Source organism: Cimex lectularius, unplaced genomic scaffold (genome assembly GCF_000648675.2).
Source record: "Cimex lectularius strain Harlan isolate CLEC.00 unplaced genomic scaffold, Clec_2.1 scaffold102, whole genome shotgun sequence".
In the NCBI taxonomy this organism is placed as follows: Eukaryota; Metazoa; Arthropoda; class Insecta; order Hemiptera; family Cimicidae; genus Cimex; species Cimex lectularius.
This window is the reverse complement of record NW_019394228.1, coordinates 1,380,202-1,403,505: the sequence shown is the minus strand read 5'-3', so window position 1 is coordinate 1,403,505 and position 23,304 is coordinate 1,380,202. Positions and strand designations below refer to the sequence as shown.

The 23,304-nt window shown below is 35.0% G+C and overlaps 1 protein-coding gene across 2 annotated transcripts in view; it reads left to right on the top strand.

Moving 5' to 3' along the window:
- The window catches only part of LOC106665486, an 86,531-nt gene that overhangs the window by 1,460 nt on the left and 61,767 nt on the right, over positions 1–23,304 (top strand). The window contains exon 1 of one of the 2 annotated variants that reach the window (XM_014391930.2): positions 16,761–17,009. The exons of the other annotated variant lie outside the window; for it this stretch is intronic. The gene's annotated coding sequence lies outside the window, so the exon portion shown is untranslated. Of the gene's footprint in view, positions 1–16,760; positions 17,010–23,304 lie in introns of those variants that run through there. 2 annotated transcript variants of the gene reach the window in all.

Below are 23,304 nucleotides of genomic sequence, written 5' to 3'. Positions count from 1 at the left end.
ATTTCAATCAAAAATTTCTTTTTATAATTATATCTCTTTGCTTTAAGCATACAACAATGGTACATTCATATACACATTATATAATAAATAAGTACACATCATATAATTAATAAATTGGGGGCGTCGGTAGCCGAGTGGTTAAGGCGTCAGACTCTCGGCTAGTAGATCCCGCGGTCGTGGGTTCGATCCCCACTGTCGCCTCTGGACTTTTTGTGACGCCTAAGGGGACCGGTAGCCGCAATTGAAAGAAATTGACACGGCACTCATCAATGGAAGGGGCGGGATCGGATCTCAGCGACCCTGAATTTGGTCCCAACCCCCTTCAAAAATGAGTTTCTTCGATGGAAGAACACCGGTACAACGAGGGCTCAAGTTCACATTAGTGTTGCGAGCCCTCCCCCAAAATATGGAGCCAGGGATAAAGTACAATAAGCTGTAGAGCTCAGCTGCAGTGCTCAGGAGGGAACTCCTCCAGTCTCCAGTCCCTTGGTATCCATTGTAAAAAAAAAATTTAATTTAAATTAATTTAATTTTAAATTTTTTTTATATGATTGTTTCTGGGTGAGTCAAATCAGCGAGAAGAGACGGATCAGAAAAAATTTTTTTTGGTTACTCCATACAGTAAGACCGTTCAACATGTCCACTTCTTCATTTCCATATCTACTGTGGTACGGTATGGTGGAAAAGAATACTAGGAAGCGGGGTTTGTATTCCCCAGGCACTGCAGCCCTGGCTTATTGTACCTTCCTAGTTCCTTAGTTCAGTCAATAGACTCAATCCTTGTTCTTAGAAGTATCAGGTCATTGACTGTTGCTGCTGCAATTTGATTCCCTAATTTTTTTTCCGTACGTTAGGTTAAATCTCCATTGAGCTGTTGCTTCGCATTCGAAGATGATATTAGTGGTTGTTTCCTCTTCCTTATTACATAATCTGCAAATGGGATCATCGCTGTACATACCCATGTTATGTAGATGTTTTCTCAGATACCAGTGACCGATTAGTAGTCCTACTACTCCTCTGAGTTTGGCCCTCTCCAATTGCAGCAGTGTTTTTGCCAGTCTCGGTGAGGGTTGTTTCATCATAAGTTTACTATGTCTAGCACCGTTAGAGTTTATCCACTTCATCTTTTGTTTTGCTTGGATCCATTCTGCGATGGAGGGTTTTATATTTGTTCTTGGTATCCCAAGAATATGTTCGGGGCCTATGTATGGTCTTGCAGATTCTCCTCTGGTCAGTCTGTCTGCTTTCTCGTTACCCAAAATTCCCCTGTGCCCTGGCATATCTACTGTGACACCTCTATCTGAAGGTACATTGTTCCATGTCAACCTGGACGCGATAAAACAGCGAGGACAGACGGATCAGAAATGACTTTTTTGGGGATCAAATTACTCCTTACAGTCCACCTCTTTAACATTTCCTTCTCTACTAAAAAGAGAGTTTTAACTAATCTGGCATCTCTATCTGAAGTTAGATTGTTCCATATCATCCTGAGTGAGTCAAAACAGCAAGAACCGGACAGATAGGCTTTTTTTGATGGGGGGATCGAATTACTCCTTATAATTCATGTTATCGAAATGTCTCAGTTCAGTACAAAAAAGATTTTTAAAAAATCTGATATTCTTTTCTGTAGTTTGATTGTACCATATCCTGGGCAAGTCAAAACAGCGAGAACCCGGCGGACCATGTTTGCTTTTTTTCGGGATCGAATTATTCCTTACGGTTCACGTTCTTGAAATGTCTCAATTCAGTACAAAACGAGAATTTTAACAAATCTGATATCCTTATAGCAGTTTGTTTTACCATATCCTGGGCTCGTCTAAGCAGCGCGAAAAGACGAATGCATTAGTAGGTAATTACAATTTTTGAAGTTTTAATTAAAAATAATCTAAGCTAATCTGCAAGACTTAACAGAAAAATTTGCCAAATCGCAAGAAAGGTTTTCGATCAGCACAAAAATATTTGATTTTGTAGGTCGTCTCGAAACTTAAGTCTTACAACCATAGAAATTTAAAAGAATTATCAACTTACGAAGGGAAGATAGGTTTAAAGTCTCTTTCAAAGGTTAAGACGTAAGGATTATTCGGTAATTTGTCAACTTCGAAGAATATTTTTGTCTCGTGTAGACTGTTGATAAAAGCTAATTACCATCTTTCAATTAATTAATTTTTATGTAAGGTATTGGTTGAAATAGAAAAGCTAGTGTCATAAGGGGGATTCGAACCCACGACCTTCGGCTAAATACGCTTCTGATCTACCACTTGAGCTATCGTGAAGGCGATCCATTCGGACACCAACTTCCCTTCTCAACCCACCTTTCGAATTTTTCATTTTATTTCAACCAATACCTTACATAAAGATTAATTAATTAATTGAAAGAAGTTATTTGGCCAATCGGACCTCGAAGTATAATGTAGCTAATTACGATGTTTTTGAATTTTAATTAAAAATAATCTACGCTATACTGCAAGAAATTTAAATATTCACCATATCACAGGAAAGTTTTTCAATCCAACACCACATCGACCTTCTCGTAACAGATTTTTTTTTTGTTATAAAACATAATTAAAACGTTCACATTCTGCTTTATGTTTTACCATCGAACTATTTTCCCAATAAACAATTTTGACTCGTAAAACTTATCATAAAAGAAGGAAATAATCTCTGTGAAAATTGTTTATTCAGGTTTTACGTGTTTGAATATGTTGTGCTTTAGTTTCATAACGCTAGATGAGTGTTATGCAGCGGTTGTGTACCTTCCTATTGCCATAATGGCTTATGAATGCTAAAAATGACTCAGGATTTCTCCTCTTGTTCTCTTGGTCTATTTATACTTGTTCTAACTGGCGTTTTTTCTTCATAAATGTGCATAATGAAATTCTATATGCTTTAACGCGGCCAATCTTCTGACCGACACTTTCTAAAAAACTGCCTATTTGTTTATAATTCTGCTGTTAGGGGGATTGGGGTTGGCCTACTTTATATGGCAAAACCTGAATTATGCTTAGTCTTCTGTAGCCTGCTGGTCGCTATGTAGCGGATTTAACACACCGTGACGGCGGTGCAATGCACAATTTCTTCTATTATCGACATTTCAATTAGATGTGAGGCGTAATAGATTTTCTTCTTTATTCATTCCTCGGCTGTGAAAATCGAATGATTCACTCACATTCACCAGGACACTAACTCTCACAATCACTAAGTCTTTAAATCACAACTGATTCACTCACTTCAAGAACTCGATCACTCACTAACTTACTCGCGCACACATCAATCCCTCAACTACTCATCCCCTCACTTCGATAGTCACGCATTCAATCACTCACTCGATAACTATCTCACTCACTTCGTCAGTAACACCTCGATAACTACTTCATCCACTTCGACTTCACGCATTCAGTCACCCACTCGATAACTATCTAACTCATTCACTCACTTAATCACTATCTCACTTATTCACTCATTTACTCAATCACTATCTCACTAATTCACTCACTTACTCAATAACTATCTCACTCATTCACTCACTTACTCAATAACTTTCTCACTCATTCACTCAATCATTATATTATTCCTCGATAACTATCTCACTCATCCACTCACTTACTTAATCACTACCTTATTCCTCGATAATTATTTCACTCATTCACTCACTTACTCAATCACTATCTCACTCATTCACTCACTTACTCAATCACTATATTATTCCTCGATAACTATCACTCATCCACTCACTTACTCAATCACTACCTTATTCCTCGATAATTATCTCACTCATTCACTCACTTACTTAATCACTATCTCACTCATTCACTCACTTACTCAATCACTATATTATTCCTCGATAACTATCTCTCTCATCCACTCACTTACTCAATCACTACCTTATTCCTCGATAATTATCTCACTCATCCACTCAATTACTCAATAACTATCTCACTTATTCACTCATTTACTCAATCACTATCTCACTCATTCACTCACTTACTCAATCATTATATTATTCCTCGATAACTATCTCACTCATCCACTCACTCAATCACTATCTTATTTTTCGATAACTATCTCACTCATTAATTCACTTACTCAATCAATATATTAATCCTCGATAATTATCTCACTCATCCACTCACTTACTCAATAACTATCTCACTCATTCATTCACTTACTCAATAACTATCTCACTCATTCACTCACTTACTCAATCAATATATTAATCCTCGATAACTATCTCACTCATCCACTCACTCAATCACTATCTTATTTTTCGTTAACTATCTCACTCATTCACTCACTTACTCAATCACTATCTCACTTATTCACTCACTTACTCAATCACTATCTCACTCATTCACTCACTTACTCAATCACTATCTCACTCATTCACTCACTTACTCAATGGGTATATTAATCCTCGATAACTACCTTACTCATCCACTCACTTACTCAATCATTATATTAATCCTCGATAACTACCTTACTCATCCACTCACTTACTCAATCATTATCTTATTCCTCGATAACTATCTCACTCATATCTTACTCAATCACTAACTCATTCACACTAACTCACTCGGTAACATCTCACTCCTAACTAACTCTATCACTCAGTAACTCGCTCTCTCTCTTTCTCTTTCTCGCTTTCTCTCTTTCTCTTTCTTTCTTTCTTTCTCTTTTTCTCTTTTTCTCTTTCTCTCCCTCTCTCTATCGTATCTATCTATCTCTCCTTTCTCTGTCTCTATTTATCCCTTTCTCTCTTTCTCATCGTTCCAAATAACAATTTATCTTTTTATGTAGGTGATTCATCGAACTACTCCAAGCAACTAAATGGCTGGAGAAGTACAATAAATCACCTACATAACAATATTCAGTTCAATACACAACCGAGTGGAATATTTTCAAACGCTTCAAATAAAATAAAAAACATCTCTGGAAACTAACACGAGCGTTTTCTGGGCTGTCAGAATGAAAGACTTGGCTGTTCACCCTCCAGCGAGCAGAATGTCTAAAATTAGTTCATTTCACCATGTGAGGCTTCTCCCGTCTCAGATAGGCTTTTTTAAGTCCCCCGCCAAGAGTAACTTAGCCCAGGCAATTCATGAAAGGGCTTTATGCCATCCTCCGTTCTCAGTTTATAACTTAAGGACTTCACGGATATGATGAGTAGTTTTATTTAATTTGCTGTCCTGAAATTTCCCAACTTGTTCGACGCAGCAACGATTGGCACAAAATCACTGAAGTTCGTAGTGAAATTTCAAGTTCGAAAGAAGACAACTTTATCATTAATTCAATTAATTATACTTTTTATCGAAGGTCTTTATTTAAAAAAGGTAATTGTCACGAGAGGGATTCGAACCCACAACCTTCGGCTATTTATCATTAATGCTTGTTTATGTCGTTCAAATACATTGTTTGTTTTTTCTCTAATTCACAAAGGAAAAATTAGGCTTTTCAGGGGTTTCGTTCATATAAAATAGTACTACTCAAAATGTTTTGGTTAGTGGATTTTTCTCTTTTAATCTTTGTAAAAAAAAAAAAAAATTAAAATGTTAGTTTAGGGTCTGTTAGGTGCAAAGGGGTGAACGATGGGTCTTGCTGATTACAATCCCGATTAATATGACTTTTTAACCAATTTATTTTTATTACGCATAGATCGTTTTACAACTTAACACATTGATGGTATTTTTTCCATTTAGTGTAGTTATAGTTACTTTTTGTTAGTACGAGGGATGTCAGACTTTTCTTGAGTCTATGATTATTTCTTCATTTTGCGATATTAATAAATTATTTCCAGACGATGAGTTCATACATCCTTCAGCTTTAACATACTGCAGGCGTTTGTTTTTTTTGACAGATTTTCAAAAACCTTCGCTGCGAAGGTGGAAAAACCGGTATAACAATCCTCTTATTTGTTACAATACAAAGTTAGTAGGGATTGTATTCAAATTTTGTTTGTTCGGCCTACGTTGAGACTAGTCGAATAATAAACCCCTTACAGCTTCTTTTTATCATATTTTCCCGATAACTACTTTGTAAGAGAGTGAAACAAAATCAATCGTGCCGTTATTCTCCGCAAGACAAATAAAAGGCGACCGATGCGGCGGAGTTCCCCGCAGGAAACACCAACCACAAATATGTCGTTATCAAAAGAAGAACGAAATTGAATTTCTAACAATGAAAACACAGGATCTTCTGTACGATAAATCAACGTTAAAAAATATTAATTCCAAGTTTTTAAAGTAAATATGCTAGTTTTAGGAAATTTTCGCGTGTGTTTTAATTTTTTTAATAGGGTTTAACAAAAAGTTACGAATTTTCTTTCCATAAAGACGACCTGAAAATTCTTGGCTTTAGGAGAAAAGTCCATTAGAGAACTTGTAAATTCCACTTATTCCAAAATAATTCTGTTAATTTCCCTTCAGAAATCATGTTTTATGTTGCCCCCAGGCTTAAAACATAAAAAACATTTTTCTATTTGGTTTTAGAAAATGAATGCCCTGAAGTCGATGTCTTAAAAAATGATAAATCTGTTAACAAAATTTTATTGGATATTCTTTTATCAATTTTACTTCAAGAATGTACTTCTTTCTTGGCTTTTTTTGTTTTGGGTTTAAAAAAAATTCTGATTCCCTTGTAAAAATAAAGTACACATATACTTCGAAGAAATGACAGGAAAGCTAATTTTATTGGCCGTGCTGACATAAAGTTGTTAAGAAAATTTCATCTGAAAAGCCCCGACGGTCTTCCAACAAAATTAATTTTCCGGATGTGTAGCAACGGGGTTTGAAAGGTTAAATTCATGAGCAAAGTTGTTAAGAAAATTTCATATGAAAAGCCCCAACAGTCTTCCATCAGAATTAATTTTCCGGATGTATAGCAACGGGGTTAGAAAGGTGAAATTCATGAGCAAAGTTGTTTTGGACAATTTCATCTGAAAAGCCCCAACAGTCTTCCACCAAAATTAATTTTCCGGATATGTAGCAACGGGGTTTGAAAGGTTAAATTCATGAGCAAAGTTGTTTTGGACAATTTCATCTGAAAAGCCATGTCAGTTTTCTGCCAGAATCAATGTGCGATGTTTTCTCTGGGCTTGAAGCATTGCGATGTTGCTTATGAACATAAATAATGTCCTTCATGTTCGGTGTTGGGCTACTCGTGTTACAAACTTTGCCAGTAGATTCTTCATTCAAAATGGAAATAAAAAATCCTAATTAACTATGATCCGAATTTCAACAGTTTCGGAGTAACTCCATTTTATTTTTTAAGATTTCACGACCTTGCTTTAAATAAACAACGATAACTGCAAAACTAAAAAGTTTTGGACAAATCCGTTGATACCATCGAAAACTAAGTTAAATTTCTGAATACTGAACTTCTAAACCTTGGTGAAATAAGCATTTTGGTAGCGAGAACTTTGAAAAATATTTTTTTTTTTTTCAAAGTTGAAAAATTTACTATGATGGTTCTGAACTACTATTTCCAAACCTAGCGACCAGAATTTCAGAAAACGTACTCCATTTAATATCTTTTTTAGTGGTGTAATTATTTTTTTAATTGATTTTTTCAAAGATGAAGAAATTGAAGTCGGTAAGGAGAAAACCGTGGTTGTCGGATTGGTAAGGTGGAAACATTAATAATAATAAAAAATAAAAATCTTAAGGAAATTTTGAATGAATTTATTAAACTTTTTTTTAAAATTTTGATTCGAATTGCTCTCCACCATCCGCAATCCACAAACGAGCCCGTTTTCTCATATTAGCCACTCGAAAGTTTAATTTAAGTTTAAGTTTTTCAGCAGCGGACAGGTTCCGTTTCTTTAAAATTATAACATAGTTTTAACAAGATATCACATAGATAAGTAAAACGTTTGGAATCTTAAAACTCTTTTATTCCGGAGAATAATACAATAATACTTTAATCAAAGTTGCAGTAGTTGGTAAATAAGTAAAAACTTGGACTATTTCGTTTTCGAACCCAAATTAAAAAAGTTTAAAAAATTCACACAAAATTTCCTTAAGTTAGTTTATTTTTTATTATTATTAATCTTTCCACTTTGACAACCAGTCAACCACGGTTTTCTCCTTTCCTTCAACAATTTCTTCATCTTTGAAAAAAGTAATTAAAGAAGCAATTACATCTCTAAAAAGTATATTACATGGAGTACGTCTTTTGAAATTTGCTGGTCTCTATGTTCGGAAATAGTCGTTTAATATCACCACAGTAAGTTTTTAACATAGAAAAAAAAATCTCTTCAAGTTCTGGCTACTAAAACGCTTATTTCACCAACGTTTACAAATTTAATATTGATCACATCTTACTGCAAATTGGACGTAGTTTTCAATGGTATCAACGGATTTGCCAAAAACCCTTTTCGTTTTGGAGTTATCATTGTTTATTTGAAGATCGTGAAATCTTAAAAGGGGGGAAAAAAACAGATAAAGGGGAATAACTTCGAAACTGTTGAGATTCGGATCATAGTTAGTTAAGGACTTTCTGTTTCCATTTTGAATGTAGAATCTACTGGCAAAGTTTGTAACACGAGTAGCCCAACACCCTGTATTTAGCAACGGGGTTAGCAAGGCTAAATTCATGTACAAAGCTGTCATCACAATTTTATTTGAAAAGCCATTGAAAAGCCAGTTTTCCATCAGAATCAATGTTCGATGTTTTCTCTGGGCTTAAAACATTCCAAAAATAACTTTTGATTTTGCATGGTAAAAAGGCTATGACTAAAGGTCTACTCCCTTCCAACTTCTGTCCGGAATGTCTGACATAAAACAGAAGTTGAATTAGGAAGTCTTCCAGAATGCGATTAAATTTTCAGATTTATACAGATTCTAGTAGTATTTTTCTGTATTTAATAAAAAAACTTCTTGGACTTGTTTTATTTATTAGGTGTTGCAGCAAGTGTTACATCCCACGGGCAACGAACCGCTTGTGCGACGGTAGCATTGTAAAAAATTTTATTTTGTCCCTCGGCCGACGGTGGACAATGCCCCTTTTTGTCACGATCTCCCGACCCTCTTTCACTTCCGCTTCGCAACAACGGTGTTCCATCCAATCCTTCCTCGCATCCCGTCATATTTATCGCGTCCCGTCTTAAAAACGTATCGAGAGTTCGGCAGTTTGTGCAATAAGAGCGGTTTTCTCCAATTAAGGTTCGGGATGCTGTTTCACCCCCCGAGAAGTACCTTTTAATACTTCTTTTCGCAGACGGGACGATAGAAATCGCACTGTGTTCCAGATTCGAAGCAGAAATGTTCAGACGTCATTGTTCACTTCAGCTCAAAAGAATCTATTGAAATGAATAAGTGGTTAGGCAACTCGAAATTCCTCCGTACTCTCATGGTTTAGGCTACACCGAACTTTCTAGTCAGGGATGTAATTTCTTTTACTTGCACTATTTGTCTTTTACTCGTGTTTCATAAATGATTACAATATATAAGCACGAATGGCACGATACAGAATTCAATTTCAGAAATTTCAAGCTTCAAGGAAAACTTTCTAGAGATCACATATTACTCGAACACTATTAACTTGTAAGGCTAATGATTGTAATAGGTAAAACACTACTTAAAATAATATTAGGGAGAAGGGAACACGGTTTTAGTCTGTACTTTTGCTCCAATCCAAGGTAACCGTACTATTTCAAGGCTCGACGAAATCCTTTCAGAAATGTACGTGTAATTATGCATAACTAAGCGTATAAATTATTTTTGGTCTGTTACTTTTTTCCTTCAGATTTCTCCGTTTCTACGAGTAAATCGCGTAAAACCGGTGAAGCTTGTTAGCTGAATTATCCGGATGGAGTGTTATTTATAAATTTTTCGACGAAAAAACTGTGAATCGCCAACGGACCCGTTTGTATTGTGGTTTTGATGTTTAGAAAAACCCCGAATGGCATTTTCCATTTTTGAATTGGCTAAGCTGCGCTGTTCCGTCGCACGATTCTATCGCCATGAGCGACTTTTGACAATCCTCTGTCCGGGCTTAGCTGAGAAAAATGGCTTTTCTGAATTTCCGGTCTGAAAGTTTTAAAGGGCGGCTTCTGTCTCCGGATAGTTAAACCGGTGGACAATTGGGACGTTAGGGTTAGTAACCGACGAGCGGAAAGGGACGAAACAAGGAATAATAAGTTGAACCTATTAAGATTCATCAAAACAGCTCGAAACATTGCCTCCTCAAAATTATTCTCCCTTTTGACCATAATACAGCTCAAACATTCGTCTTAAGATATTTTCAACTACACTTTTTTTCAAGAATTTATTTTTACTGAATTGATTATTTACAAAGCAAGATGTTTAAAGTTTAAAAATGCCCTACTAATTATAATGTACTGTAACTGAATTGGGCATGATATGATTAATTAAAGATTAATTATCAAAGAATACAACTTGTTTCTTCCAAGCGTTTTTTGTTTGCTTATCTTTACAGACCAATTCACTTTATGTTTCCTGTCTATTCTCATTCACAGTCCCGTTTTATTGATCTCTTTCTGTGTCATTCTATTTCCTGTCAATACTCTCTGTATCTCTGTTTCCTGTCTATTCTCATTCTCGTTTTTGTCGTCTGCTCTGTCTATTCTCTCGTACTTTCTCTCTATCATATCTATTTCAATCACTCTCACTCACAAATTAATTAATTATCTTCATTCTCACTCAGATAATAATCTTTCAGACACACTCGCTCACTAATTTTTTCACTCACAAATGCACTAATTCTCTCCGTTCTCATTCAGATAATGATCTCACTCACTTATTCCGTCGTTCACTCTCTCACTTAGTCAACAGCTCAATCACTCATTGAGTCACTCATCTCCCACTCCCTCACTCAATAACTTCATTCACCAATTACTCTCTCACTCGTTGAGTCATTGAGTCAGTCAATCACTCACACATTCACTTACTCACTGATTGAGACTCACTCGGTTACTTATTCGCTCACTTACCCATTCACTCACTCAGTCATTCACCACTGAACTCACTCATACCTATTTCAATCACTCTCACTCACAAATTAATTAATTATCTTCATTCTCACTCAGATAATAATCTCTCAGACACACTCGCTCATTTATTCTTTCACTCACAAATTAACTAATTCTCTCCATTCTCATTCAGATAATGATCTCACTTACTTATTCCGTCGCTCACTCTCTCACTTAGTCAACAACCCACTCACTCATTGAGTCACTCATCTTCCACTCCCTCAATAACTTAGTCATTCACCAATTACTCTCTCATTCGTTGAGCCATTGAATCAGTCAATCACTCACACAATCATTTACTCACTGATTGAGACTCACTCGGTTACTTATTCGCTCACTTACCCATTCACTCACTCAGTCATTCACCACTGAACTCACTCATATCTATTTCAAACACTCTCACCCACAAATTAACTAATTCTTTCCATTCTCATTCAAATAATGATCTCACTCACTTATTCCGTCGCTCACTCTCTCACTTAGTCAACAACTCACTCACTCATTGAGTCATGCATCTCCCTCTCTCTTACTCAATAACTTAGACATTCACCAATCACTCTCTCACTCGTTAACCTAACCACTCATACATTCACTTACTCACTCACTGACTCAGACATTCAACACTCACTTTGTTAATTATTGGCTCACTTACACATTCACTCCCTCAGTCACTCACCACTCACCCGTTTGCTCAATTCCACTTTCATACAGTGTCTTTCATTCTCTCTTCTCACTCTCCCTCCCTCCCTCCCACTTTCACTTTCTTTCTCTAACTGTATTAACTCACTTCTATTTCCCTTTTCACCTTCTCTACTTATCGTTACTCTATATTCGTCCGAATCTTTTGCTCTTTTGTTTCTGTATCTTTGATTTCTATTTTCATGTATTTCACGAGTTTGCGTCATTCTGTCTAAGCTTCGAAATTTAAATTCTGTTTTTATCGACTTATCACTTATTTATTGTCTCTGTCTGTATTTTTGTTGTTTGTATCGCTATATTTTTACCTTCTACATATATTTGCTTTTGATAATTCCCTTTCAACGTATGTTTGACTAAATGTATTCTCATGTCCACCTTATGCAACTTTCATTCGATCTATACATCAGCGTTTCTTCCGTACACACAGTGGGCGGAGTCTAAATTTATTATAGTTTTTTACAGAATGTTTTTATCCTTTTTCTCGTTAGACTATTCTTTTATATTTTGAAATATTTCATTATTATACTTTCAGCGGGTATGTAATTTCTGTTTTCACAACGCTCCTTTTCTGTATGTTTTAAAGGTTCGCCGTTGCGCAACGGGTGAAAGTTCCTTTTATTTGTTTTTCCAAATTATCCGACTATTAAGAGCACGGATTGTGAGGAAGACGAGACGCGTCCTCCTACGCGTATTGTTGGAGCCTTCAGTTTTGTGTTATATTACATAATCTGTTTCGATGGTGAAGATGAAAAAGTAATCGAAAGGTTTACCTTATATGTACTCGTAACGTGAATTATAATAGTACTATTGTACTTCCCGTGTGGGACGAATTGAAAATTTCCCACATGAAGATGACCCGGGGGGATTTCGTAAATGTGTTTGTGGGACTCTACCAATTATACCGATCGTAAAACCTCTTCCCTACACGTGTTTTGTTTAAAAAATAAAAAATAATAAAATAGAACTGTAATTGGGCTTAATTAGTTTTCCTTCTGAAGTCGAGACCGAATATTTTTGACCGGAGGGAAAAGAAAATGTCATTTTGTGAACATGATCTTTTTCTACAATTTCAACACATAATATAAATTTGTTATTTTCCGTTATGGAACAATGCTTTCCGCTCGCCAGTTTCCCATTCTAAAACGGTTTCCTCAGCGCATAGAAGTACACAATCAGGTGATCAATGGTTCTGCCCGCTTTAAGAGAAAATGTGTGCCCATAGGTGCAATAGGTGCAATTTACCGAAACTAACACCCGTGGCGTGTAACGTTCTTAAAAAAAGTTCTCAAGAATAAATCTCCCAGATAGCGAGTACCCAAACTGTTTTGTGATACATTTCACGATCCTTGGATTCAATCCTGGATTCGATGAGAGTTTTTTTATTAGTTTTAAAAGCTCGGTTGTATAATCTTAGGTATGGTATGGTAAAAAAGGTTACTATGAAGAAGGGGGGGTTTGTGCTCTCCAGGCACTCCAGCCTTTTGGCTTATTGTACCTTCCCAGTTCCTTAGTTCAGATCAATAACTCAATCCTTCTCCTTAGAAGTATCAGGTCATTAGCTGTCGCTGCTGCAATTTGATATCCTAAGTTTTTTTCCGTTAGGTTAAATCTCCATTGAGCTGTTGCTTCGCCTTCGAAGAATGGGTGGCTGTTTCCTTCTCATTACATAATCTGCAAATGGGATATACCCATGTAGTGTAGATGTTTCCTCAGATGCCAGTGACCGGTTAGTGGCCCTACCACTCCTCTGAGTTTGACCCTCTCCAATTGCAGCAATGATTTTGCCAGTCTTGGTGAGGGTTGTTTCATCGTAGGTTTACTATGTCTAGCACCGCTAGAGTTTATCCTCTGGGGGCATTTGTATGGTCTTGAAGATCCTCCTCTGGCCAGACTGTTTGTTTTCTCATTACCCAAAATTCCCTTGTGCCCTGGCACCCAAGATGTAATCAGGTTGTTGTGTTTCCCCAGGTTTTGCAAATTTTGGATGCGTCACTGACTAATTTTGATGTGGTTTTTTTACATGCTAATGCTTTAATGGCTGCGTGGCTATCAGATCTTACGAGGATTTTTTTTGCCAGTGTAACCTCATAATCTTGGGTAGTCTTCATTATGGGTTCTCTAAATTAGGAAAAAAAAAACAGTCGAATTGGGTAAATATGCAGGATATGCAGGAACCTTTCAAACCGGTTTTGTAGGTTGCCTTTAAAATTTTTTTTCTAATATTTCTGCATCGTCTATTTTGTATATCTCATGGGGAAAAGTGCATAGTTAACAGGAACAAACGACTATGCACATGTGCCCGCTTTTGGGCTTTACATCGGAATCTCACGTGGCCCCTTTTTCGAAGGCGAAATTCAAATTAGCCCCCTCAATCTATCACCGTCTGCAAAGCAAATTGCTATTATTTTCCTTTACGAAACCAGAGCCACGGGCTGAAACTAGAATGTTTGTGCTTTTCTCTGTCTGGTACGCTGAGCCAGTCGATATTTAGGTCACACGGAATGGATGATGACGGCAGTCGGAGGAGCATCTCTTCAGTGAAACTTGATTTTAGGAGACCGGCCGGCCAACCGGATAATCGACCCCGATAAAGGAAACCAATGGGTGAATGAGTCGTTTATATTTATTAACAACCTAAATAGATTTTATTTTTGACACGGTTGATTTGAATTTATCAATTTTTTAAAGGAGGCTATCTAAATTTATCTAGAAACGGTATTCTAACGCACACAACCTAAATTTTTAAATAATTTTTTTTTGTTAATGTCCCCTAAATATTTTGATGTTTCGTGTTATCTACTGTTCAATTTCAATGATTACAAATATAATTTGATATTGAACTTTGCTCACCCAGTGTCGAGTCATCGGTGAATTTCATATGGTTTGAGAGAAGTAATTATCAGTTATTTGTCAGTACAGATAAATTTTGAGAGCGATTGTTATATAATAACTAGGACACTAACCATAAAGGAACATTTTTTTAAATAGCATTTGGGGGGGGGGAATCGATAAATCATACCAGATTCCGTCTGTTAAACCCTAATGTATTTTGTAATTTATTCCACTCTGAACCCCCCCAACTTTAAACCCCTCCCCCCGCCTGTAATTTCGTCCATGGTGTATAAAAAGTTACGAAGAATGCCAAAATGAGAACGCGAAGCCGCAACGCCTCTGACCACCAAAGCCAAGACAGGGTTGGCCGAATCATGATCAAATAACAGGCATGAACCTTATGTAGATTAACCAACCAGCAAACTCATAATCTCCTGGCAATTTTTAACATTAATAACTGATATTATAGGTTTGGACTAGTTTTCATATAATTTGAACTATAAATTTTGTGTAGGTTCAAGAACAGAACGCATTAGTAACACATTTGTCATCTACAAGTATTGTTTTTTTCTACATATAATTTAAATAAATCTTTCACTTATAGTACAAATTGTATTAATTTTTCTTAAAAGTGGACTAATAAGTAAAAAGGGAAAAATAACTAAGATCGACCAGCAATGTTGTTGAAGTGATAGACTAAAAAGCAGCGAGATTGTGATGATCTCAGACTATCAGGTTAAATTTTCCGTTTAAGAATTCAATCATGTCTATAAATGACAGGCATTTGTTTAAATTTAACACCTGTGATTCTTGTAAAATTGACCACCTTGCGACAAAATTAACCACAGTCTTTTATATAACCGTCCTTCAAACATTTTGAGTTTTTTCAATTTTTCTAAATTGATTTCCGTATAAGTTTATTCAGGAATGGCAGTCCGAAACTGTGCCTTGTGTACTTCACGTTCTCTTTGCATAAAACGATTTACAAAGAGAATTACATAAGCTAGAACAAAGGACGTTTCCAGTAAAAATGGGCACCTTCCGACGAAATTGATTTTAAAAAAAAATTATTTTATTTATTTCTATCTGTACAAAGTATACTTTGAGCAAATTGCTTAGGTATATACAAATCTGGCAGATCTGTCGGATCAGGAGGCATTGGGGAGAGAAACCGACCAGTGCTGTTACTCCATTTTATTTAATTGGGTGGTTAAGATAGAAGTCACCAAATTCATAAGTTCCCTATAGATTACACTAGGAATAATTTGAGCTTACTTTGTAGAACTATTTTTTGAGTGATATTTTAGCTTATATTGTCCTGAGAACCTAGCCTACCTCCATCTGTTCCCAGAATATTATTTGTAACTACTAAACCCCCCTCCTCAATAAATTTATAATTGAATATTATTTCAATTGTTTATTTTAAATATATGCAGACCTGTTTATAACCGTCCTTCAGATAATTTGATTTTTCCTATTGTTTTAAAATTGATTGCCGGATTAGCTAATTAAGGTAATCTGATACATGCTGGGTCGTATAGTTTCTTGTTTTCTTTCCATAAAACTTAACATGTAGAATCGATTTACTAAAAAAGTGGGTTAGCATAGAATCAAATAGAACCAAGACAATTTCAGTATGTTCAGAAAAAATGCGATATCCAAGTATAACTAATGTCTGGGCTTGTTTCCAGGCTGTTTTATTATTATTTTTTTTTAAATACGTATGTGTAAATACAAATATTTTTGTTGTTGTCTTTGTGCCGAAGACCTGAATAATTCAGGTTGACGCGCTTCTATAAATTTCCTGTTTCACCCTCTTTGTGTGTTAAAGCAATTCGTGTGGGAATCCATTCCGCTGACCCTTCTTGTGATGTCGGGTCCAATTTGGAGGAATTTTTTAGTGCTTTGAACATAGCGTGCTTTGAACAATGTAATGTTATTGTCATTTTTATTATTTTACGCGTTAACGGTTAAATCGATTCATGGCGACCTTGTCATGTAAGGCATGCCCCATTTCTTCCAGGCAGACGTCCCTAAAAGAACCGTATCACATACATGATTAACACCGGGGACGCTCAGTTCGGTACGTCTTTGTATATAAGCAGTAGCTCCAATTTATCAATTAAAGCCATTAGTACGTCTTCGAACGTTTTATTTTTCCGTCTAGAGGGGGCGATTATGAGTCATCTATGACGCCAGCCCCCTCTACCAATTGGTGAAGAGTGGAGCAGCTGTCCGCGACCCTCGCCAGTCTTAGCTCAGATGGTGCATTGACTCACCAGCCGACACTTTCCTTCTCGGCAAGTCGCACCGATTTGTACCCTGTATATTGTATTATGTGCTTGTGCTCTGTGACATCCGAGTGAGTGTGTTCTAAAAAAAAAAATATTTGGGATGATTTTTGAGAACTTCGACACATCTGGTGTCCCGTATGTCATGACACCAACTGGGATTTTGGATTAATATAAGAATAAACCCAATCAACAACTCTAAGGTATATTTGAAATTTTAATTACAACTTTATAAATAATTTCAGGAAAAGCTTAACTGTCTTCTTCGATAGCTTACTGTGTGAAAAAACTAGCAGTCATGAAAAAAATCAACAGTTTATTGATGCACAGACAAACATTTTCTTGTTATACTACAATATGAATCATAGTTCAAGTTAGTATATTATTCGGTAATAACACATTACCTCTCATCTATCAGATAGATTTAACTTATTATTATTAATTTAGGCGATCAAATTGAAAACGTACAAAATTTTCAAATTTAAAATAGGATATTTGTGTCTGAACATGGTAAAAACATTTCCAGTAAATTAAATAAATTTTAATTGTGTAATATTTCCAATTAATCGTAATAGTGGATTTTCTATTCAAAGTTGAGAGAATTCTATTTATTTTGAGTGCAGTTGTGCCACAGTTATGTTTTGACTTTTGTTTATGTGTATTTATAGTATATTTTTAGCTTTATATTCATTTGGGCCTGATTTTATGCTGTTATAATTGATTAGGCAATTTTTTAAAACTTTGTTTTTTACATTTGTTCTTTTTACGCCAGTTGTCTCTGTCTCTTATTTTGACGGCCAGTCTCTTTGTTTAAATTGTTTAAAAATTAGATAAGAAAGCTTTGTTATATCTTATAGTCTGTGACTTTTGCCGTGTCTCTCTCTCTTTGCATTGTTGTATTTTTCTGATATTTGAACTTCGGCCATGGCGGATCCGATTTCATCTAAACTGTTACAGTTGATTAGCCCTTTCAATACGTTATCTATCCAGGGTTTCGATAAGAATTTCTAATATAGACTTACTCCTTTCCAAGATATATGCCTTAAATATTGACTCTTCTGAAGTTCGAACTTTGAAAGTTGCACTTTCATCTGTGTCTGTGTTCTACCTTTAATTTTCTTTTTTTCCCATCTGAGTGAATTTACTTATCACAACGCGATTTTCAACGTGTACGATCTATTCTTTAATATGAATTTATTAACCCCACTTCGTTTAATTTTTTTTGCATATGTTCTTTATGATAACAATTTATGCGTATGGTCTCATTAAGAGATTTTAAGATTTGTTATTATCTTAAGTTATCTTAATTAGTTTAAATTTTTTTAAATACGTAATCTATTCAAGGTTTAAAGAGAGGGCTCTTGATATCTTCTTGTTGTTATAAAAATTTTTAAATCTTTATGCTCTATGCTTTGCTATTAATATTAAATTTCTGATTTTTGTTTCTTGTCCATACTTCATTTCTGTAGGTTATGAATTATGTTCACTTCTAAGTTTTCCCTTTTTTCTCCGTTTTAACGAGGTGATCAAGACAAATCGCTCAAGTTCACGTGAATGCACTTTCATCTCCTTTAATTAATAAAAGAACGCGAAAGGAGCACGCGATGGAAAGAGATCCGAATATCGTCCCATCGCTGTTTCTTCTTGGTTTCTTTTCTACTGCGCGCCCTTATTCTCAATGAACAGATATCATTATTTTTTTCCAAACGAGGATCGGTACTTTCCTAAGATAATTGTACCGGTACCGTTAAAATCCGACCAGTAGAACGGATATCTGCGTCGGCTGGGTAGCCAGACTTGAGATCAATCACGATTTCAACTCAAAAAGCGAAAGTGCATTTTGCACAGTTTTGGTATTCTTTGCCGTTGTTTATTTGAAACATTCTTGTTCTTTCAAAGAATTTTTTTTACATGGCAAACCGCATAATATTTAAGATTAAATAACACAATTAATTGTTTACGTGATGTTTATTTGGATTTGGTCTGGGTTGTTTTATTATTATTTTTTATATTTTAAATAACAGGCTTGTAGGAAGCAGCATTTATGTGTACATTTGTTTACGGCCGCCAATTGTATATTTACCCAGTCAGTTACTATTTTCGGCTCAGTATGTTTGAGGTCAAAGTTCTTTCAACATAAATTCTTGAATGCTCGTTCATTCTCGTGTAATTCAAACGGTTGTTATTGTCGATCTCTAATTAATTCAAATAGGGCAGATGAAATAGAATAAAATCATTAACATTTGACCTGTTATTGTACGATTTTTCTTATCTCATTAGGCATTGAAATTTTATGCAAATAAATGTGTACGATGAGGAAGCGAGTCCTATCCCATAATTGTGCAGTTTTCCATTGTTTTGTCGTTCTTGTTTGATAAGTATTTTCTACTTTTTCGGCTTCCGCTTTTATTCAGCAGTGTGATACAAGGGAAAGAACGACAGTGGCAATCGTACTGTGTTAACACTTCGGCTGAAAACATGGGGGACGGAGGTTGTAATAAGGAAATATTATATTAGCCGTTTGGATCCGTTTGGCTTTCGACTCAACTAGATACTAGAATCAAATTGCCTAGGATTTACTACTGAAAAAGTAATAAAACATCGGGAACAAGTTACATTTAAAAAAGGAAGGAACAAAAAGTTGGTCAAATCAGAAATAAAATACAATCATATTAAACGCGAACAAGAATTCACAAAACCAATTCAAAAACATGTTCCTATTAGCACAGTAACACATTTAACACGATACAACGGTTGCTCGAATATCTTGGAAACATCTAATCTTATTGTTTGGCAACAGGAAACATTATGAATTTACTGGCTAAAAAGAGAAATTGTCTTTATTGATTATTCAGAAATCGTGAGATACGGTCTGGTGAGATGTAGGTTTCACAAAAACATTTTCTTTATCGTGCCAACGTTTCGATCTTTATTGAGATCATCTTCAGAGCTCAAAGTGTTTGTTTTCTGCGTAGCAACACGACACGCAAGAATGGCACAATTACGCAGAAAACAAACACTTCTAGCACTGAAGATGATCTCAATAAAGATCGAAACGTTGGCACGGTAAAGAAAATGTTTTTCGTAAACCTACATCTCACCAGACCGCATCTCACGATTTCTGAATAATCATCGACAAACGGTCACTTATCACCAAACATTGTCTTTATTATTTTTAATGCAATCAAAGTATTAATTCGGACTGGATTGCATATAATTATTTATATAATCTTGACAGGAAAGTTAACTAAAATAATTTTAATCAGCACGATTCTTCTAAATGTTTGTCGCAAACGTGTTTTTATCTCAACCAATACCTTACTAAGGGTAATTAATTGAAAGAAGTTATTTGATCAATCGGACCACGAAATCTAATGGATTTAATAAGTAAAATGAAGTATATCTTCACTAAAGCTCTCCGTGGCCATTGCATTTGTCACCGAGAATCCAATCCGATTACACGACATTTGAAAAATGGCAAAAAGGAGGGAAAATTCTAAAGGTTGGGTTGAGATGGGAAGTTGGTGTCCGAGTGGATCGAGATCACGATAGCTCAAGTGGTAGAGCGTCGGCGTATTTAACCGAAGGTCGTGGGTTCGAATCCCGCTCGTGACACTGAATTTTTTATCTCAACCTATACCTTACATAAAAATTAATGTAATTGAAAGAAATTATTTGGTCAATCGGACCACAAAATCTAATGGACTATATTAAACAGTTGAAATGATTAATTGACCAACGTGCGTGTAGAAAGTTGGAAAAAAGCCTAGACCATATTGTTTTCCGGTTAGAAATTGACAGATTGTTTCTTTTACGGTTTCCCCTTTGTGAAGAGCCCGCGGCCGATCGGCCTATGTAAATTGCGCCCCTTTGATGAACGCGAATTCGTCAAAGTTGATAAATCAAAGTTCACGTTACGTCTGAACAATCGTACCTCCGAGAGAGCGTGAAATAAGTCGAGTGACAATCTATGCCCGGCTTTAAAACAAAAGGAAGTGAAATTGTATGAAAGGTGGCTTTGATTCATTCATATGTTTATCCCGGCAGAAAGACCACTTTAAAAAAAAAAGAGTTCCCTTCACTTCGGACAAAGGCCAGTGCATGTGAATATAATTTACAGCCGGGCTAAATTAACACATTAAAGTATATTCAATAATTAATATAATATACGGGGTTTAATTGACAAGGAAACTGTTTTTCCGGCGCACTCAATGGTTGTCATATTTCAGCGATTTTCATTCTAGCTTTTAATAAGTGAAATCTGGTTGGACCATTAATGATATATGGTAATGAGTAATAAGTTTTTATCCACCTCAAATAATGAAGTTTTTTTATGCGTTGATATTCAAACAATCAAATACGATTATTTTTACAAAATTCTAATACAAAAGAAAATCATCATTGTGATAAAACCTCAACAAAAATAGGGAGACAAGCTGACAAAGAGAGGTTACGGTCTGAGATCACCGATTTTAATGAAACTTTTTTTTTTGTGGATACTAGGTCGAAAAATAGAAGACACGTGTACGTACGGTTTTTCTTATCAGTGGGTGATAGGAACTGGGTAATAAAAAAATTAAGCAATTTAAAACTGTACTTTCTTAAAATATGCTTTTCTGCCTTCAATACTTTTATATGTAAGTCAGTTTGTTAATTTTTAATGTGTTTAGCTACTCGTGTTACAAACTTTGCCAGTAGATTCTACATTCAAAATGGTACGAAAAAGTCCTAATTAACTATGGCCCTAATTTCTACAGTTTCGGTGTTATTGCACTTTTTCTGATTTTTTAATATTTCAAGACTTTGCTTCAAATTGGTGATTCTAAACTACTATTTCCAAACATAGAGACCAGCAAATTTCAGAAAACTTAATCCATTTAGTATCCTTTTTAGTGGTGGCTTTTTTCAAAGACGAAGAAAAGGAGAAAACCGTGCTTGACTGATTGCTAAGGTGGAAAGATTAATAATAATAAAAAATAAACTAACCTAAAGAAATTTTGAGTGAATTTATTCATTTTTTTTAATTTGGGTTCGAAACCGAAATAATGGAAGTGTTTACTTATTTACCAACACGACTGCAGCTTTGATTATAGGATTATTATATTATTATTCCAAGGAATAAAATAGTTTTAAGTTTCAAAACGTTTTAGTTATCTACGTGATATCTTGTATGTTGTAATTGTAAAGCAACGAATTTCCACTGGTAAAAAACTTAAACTTAAATTAAACTTTCGATTTACAGTGGCTAATATGAAAAAACAGGCTCGTTTGAGCATTGCGGAGGGTGTAGAGAATTTTTAATCAAAATTGAAAATTTTATTAAATTAATTCAAAATTTTCTTAAGATTTTTATTTTTTTTATTATTATTAATATTTCCACCCTAACAATCCGTCAACCACGGTTTTCTCCTTTCCTACTTCAATTACTTCATCTTTGAAAAAAATAATCAAAAAAGCAACTACACCATTAGAAAGAATATAAAATGGAGTATGCTTTTTGAAATTTGCTGGTCTCTAGGTTTGGAAATAGTTCGGAACCATCATACTAAGTTTGTCAACTTTGAAAAAAAAAAAAAAAAAAGATTTATCAAAGTTCTGGCTACTAAATTGCTTATTTCTCCAACGTTCACAAGTTTACTTATCTTATTTAAAATTTAACGAATTTTTTTGTGGCATGAATGGATTTGTCCAAAACGTTTTCGTTTTTTAGTTATCATTGTGTATTTGAAGCAAGGTCTTCAAATCTTAAAAACTCAGAAAAAGGGGAATAACTCCGAAACTGTTGAGATTCGGATGAAAGTTAATTAGGATTTTTTGGTTCCATTTTTAATGTAGAATCTACTGGCAAAGTTTGTAACCCGAGTAGCCAAACACCCTCTATACTATGTGGGATTGAAAATTAAAATAATATATAAAAAGTTCTTTGCGAAGAAAATTATTAAAAGAAAAATTACTTATACATTTCACTCCTCGGACTTTAATTTTCAATCTTTTCATAATTTTATTTTCTTACGCTGTGTATGCGAACCCGTTAGACGTTGAAAATGACTGGCAGAAGAAAAAACATAAATGAGCAAACTTGAAGCGTTGTTAGACGCTCAATCTAACAGGTTCTTAAACTGTTACTTTGATCTTCGTCCCATTAATATAATTAAAACGCGTGTATAAAGCACATGAGATAATATTTTAATTATTGGTTATATTTCACTTTATTTGAGTGTAGAACAATGAGTGTATCTTTGGTTCGAGGATTTATACTAAATGATTATTGGAATTCAGTTGTTATATATTTATATATATGTGTAATTTTGATTTCTTTTTTTATTGTTCTTGTTGGTGGATTACCTTGTTATATAAATTTATTAGCAGAATTTGTTTTTCTGTTAGTACTTCATGATGGTTTTTTTTGTCTCTTGTTTTTAACTGAACGTTAGGTAGGAATATTATGGATTTTTATCTTTGTGTTTTGCGACATGTTGAAAGGGATATAAAATCTCG